The sequence below is a fragment of the Blennius ocellaris genome (genome assembly GCF_963422515.1).
Source record: "Blennius ocellaris genome assembly, chromosome: 8".
Lineage (NCBI taxonomy): Eukaryota > Metazoa > Chordata > Actinopteri > Blenniiformes > Blenniidae > Blennius > Blennius ocellaris.
In genome coordinates, this window is record NC_137657.1 from 360,001 (window position 1) to 364,272 (window position 4,272).

Sequence of the window (4,272 nt, forward strand, 5' to 3'; positions counted from 1 at the left end):
ACCCCAACCCCCCCGGAGAGCCACGCCCCAACCCCCCCAGAGAGCCACGCCCCAACCCGGAAGGCACCAGATGGAGAGTGCAGAGAGGACCCCCCCCCCCCCCCCCCCCCCAGGCCAGAGGGGCCCACAAGAGAAGGATAAAGGGTGCAGAGAGGACCCCCCCCCCCCCAGGCCAAAGGGGCCCACAAGAGAAGGATAAAGAGTGCAGAGAGGACCCCCCCCCCCCCCCCCAGGCCAGAGGGGCCCACAAGAGAAGGATAAAGGGCGCAGAGAGGACCCCCCCAGGCCAGAGGGGCCCACAAGAAAAGGATAAAGGTTGCAGAGAGGACCCCCCCAGGCCAGAGGGGCCCACTAGAGAAGGATAAAGGGCGCCAGAGAGGACCCCCCCAGGCCAGAGGGGCCCACAAGAGAAGGATAAAGAGTGCAGAGAGGACCCCCCCCCAGGCCAGAGGGGCCCACTAGAGAAGGATAAAGGGCGCAAGGCCCCAGGCCCCGACCCGAGCCGCCAAGCCGGAGCAGCGCCCCCCAGGCCACGCGGGCAGGGGAGCCCCCCCCGATCCTGGTAGTGGAGCCCGCCGCACCCCCCCGGAGGCCATCCCCCCCACCACCCCTCCAACCCGGCGGGACGGAGAGGGCCCCAGCCGCCGAGCCCCAGACCAGGAAGAGCGAAGGCCCAGCCAGGGCCGCCCGGAAGACAGCCAGCCTCAAACCCCTAGGAGCCCCAATGCCCCCCCCCCCACCGCCCCATCACCCAATCCCAACCCACACACACACACACACACACACACATTTACTTGGGGGGAGGGGGTTGCCCCCCACTCCCCAGGCCCCCACCAGGCCACTACGGGATCTCGTCCTCCATCAATACAACTGTGAATAGGGAGGGAGAACCACTACCCAGCCCCCCCAGAGGAGCCACGCCCGAGCTAGCGTGCCCCCCCGTACTCCAGCCGCACTCACCCCGGAACACGGTGGGACCACAGCAGGAGGTGCTGGGGGGAGCCCCCCCCCTCCACCCTGTGGGGTGTTGGGTGCATGTGGATGTGTGTATTTGTGTTTTGAAGAGGTGGTGCAATGTGTGTGTCTAGGGTGCAGTTTAAAATTGAGGGGTAGGTGGGGCCCGGGTGTTCTACCGTTGCCCAGCAGCAGAACCCTGAAAGCCAGCTGATCCCCTCAAGATCCTGCGTGACTAAGTGGAGTTGAGGAAGTTTTTGGACTGCTGGAGGAAAATTGGAGTACCTGGAGAAAACCCACTCATGCACAGAAACGCCTCGGAGCTGTAATTTAAAACAGGGAACTTTTCTCAATGAGGGGAAAGTGCTTACCACTATACACTGTGTAACCGGGCCCAGTGTCAGCAATCCACTAATAGTAATCACCCCCAGAGAACGGGAGGCAGTTTATAAAGCAGACACATTGAACAGAAGCTTTGATGATGAAAGGCTCTCTGTGGTCCAGAGGTCCGTTTCACGAAGCAGGTTTATCGATTACCCCAGGTTAATTAACACCGAGTTGAGGGAAATGCAGGGTTTTCCGTTTCACAACAGGAGGCAACAACCAGAGGAAGAGGGGTAACTCCAACCAGAGGAAGAGGGGTAACTCCAACCAGAGGAAGAGGGGTAACTCCAGCCTGTTTCACAACAGGAGGTAACTCCAACCAGAGGAAGAGGGGTAACTCCAACCTGTTTCACAACAGGAGGTAACAACCAGAGGAAGAGGGGTAACTCTTGCCTGTTTCACAACAGGAGGTAACAACCAGAGGAAGAGGGGTAACTCCAGCCTGTTTCACAACAGGAGGTAACAACCAGAGGAAGAGGGGTAACTCCAACCTGTTTCACAACAGGAGGTAACAACCAGAGGAAGAGGGGTAACTCCAGCCTGTTTCACAACAGGAGGTAACAACCAGAGGAAGAGGGGTAACTCCAACCTGTTTCACAACAGGAGGTAACTCCAACCAGAGGAAGAGGGGTAACTCCAGTCTGTTTCACAACAGGAGGTAACACCCAGAGGAAGAGGGGTAACTCCAACCTGTTTCACAAAGCGGGGTAACATCAAGTCCCGGTCAGTTACCAGGGCAACAGACGCTCTAGAACTAACTTGGTTGGGAGCAGGTTTTTGTCAGTGAACCTGGAGTTTTGCTCTGGCTCCGCCCCCTTTCAGACGGACACGGGATTTCATTTCCTCATTCAGCGGGGGAGTTTTGGCGAAACAGTTCTGCAGTGCCTTATTCCCGAGGCAAATTAGACGTCAACTTTATTCCCTCAATATGGAATTTGCTTTTGATAATGATCCGATTGATGAAGGCGCAGCATTACTTCGCCCAGAATTTAATTTTGGCAGACAGATCATCATCAGACCAGAGATGTACTGGCATTTGCAGACACCTTCCTTTTTGAGTGGTATCGTTTTACTGCAGAGACCATTATGTACATCCATAGTTTAATCGGTCCGTACATTAGCAACATCACCAGCTGAGCCTTGCCCAAACGCAGCGCAACACACAATATCTGCTATGACGATAGCAGATATTGTGTGTTGCGCTGCGTTTCCTCGTAAATGTCAGTTTTCTATACAATATTGGAGACGCAGAGCACCTGAGTAAGGCCACTGTATGCAGCCAATCAGAAAGGTGTGCCTGGCCTTAAAAAGGTTTTGAGCAACTTTTGTTGTTTTCCCTGGAGAGAAACCTTCAAGAGTCATCAAGGAGGAGTTCCACAGGATTGCAGGTGAAGGATGAGATCCATTAAATAAATATTAAATAACATGCTGTTAATGATATTGTGCTGCAATCTTAGAGTGGGATTAGTAATTTCCCTGTCTTTCAGGATTCCTAAATGTGATCGGCTGCATCGATGGAACGCACATCCCATCAAAGCTCCTTCACAAAATGAAGCAGATTTTGACAGGGGTTACCATGCCAACCCCGGCTGCTGACCCCTTACCCAGACCCTGAACCAAGCCCCCAACAGAACTTCAACCGGGCTCACTGCAGGACAAGAGCCCGGGTGGAGAGGACCATAGGCCTGCTGAAAGCCCGTTTCCACTGTACACCCACCCTTAACTTGTGCTCCAGTAGTTCCATTTCCACATCTGCCTTTCTAATCTGGTGGTCCAAGTACTGCATTTCCTTAGCAGTTGTTTCCATCTTCTGGAGCAGGTGGAGTCTATAGATCTGTTTTACAGATAACTGGGAGGACATAAGGAGGACATTCAATTATTACAGTTGGACATGAATTCCACAGAATGAACCTCTGGTGTTTACTGAACATCTGTCTCACTGTGTCAGTCCTTGCAGTGGATGTTGAGGGACCCTCCTGCTGCTGCCCAGCCAGGCCCTGTTAAAAATAATGTGTCAATACTTCAGTGTAGACAAAATATCACTCTTTATTCCACCACAATGTTTAAGAAATGTAAACGGGATGAGAACTATCATACCTCTATAGGCCTTTGTGGATCCTCCTCTGTAAAGGCAGCAGACAGGGTTTCCTCGTACTCTTCATCCTAGATGAATATGTTTCAGTATATTTAAACTACCATTTAGCAAGATCTTTGGAGTGTTGCCTACTTACAAGGTCTGTTGTGGCATGAGGGGGTCCAGCAGGCAGAGAGCACCATCACAATCTGTTGGGTGACAAAAAGAAAGACATGATGGGGAAATAAAGATGAACAAAAATAGGCTTAAAGAGATAAATAGGCCTCGGCATATTATATATTATGAAGGAAGTGGTATCTTGAGAGGTGAGCTCTGAAGAGGAGCTCCTCCAGGGATTCCCTCAGCCACTGGCCTCCCAACATTCTGGCTTAGGGCTCCTCTGCCTCTGTTAAAGGTGGAGGTGCTGGGCCTCCACCCGTTTTACAGGCATCTGCCTTCTTTCTGTTGGCTGAGTAAAGTCTGCGTTAGTTTAGCCTTAGTTATTTGACAGCACATGATATGGGTGAGAAGACATTTATGTGTTTGAAAACAGCATTATGTTGGAATAAAACACCTCACAGTCAAATGGCCACTTGATATTTACTGTACAATGTCACACATGATCGACATTACGTTAAGAAATGTATTGATTAACAATTAAATTAGCAGCGGTCTTACCCGATTGGACAATGTTTTTATATTTCACTTTCAGCTGCTGCCAAGAGGCTTCTCCCCCGCGGAATTGCACCTAAAAGAAATAAATTAATAAGCTCCCATCAAGCAGTATTCCCTTGCAATAATGTTGCGATGACAAAGACGTTTGAACTTACACATTCACTTGAGCAGCAATCTTCTTCCAC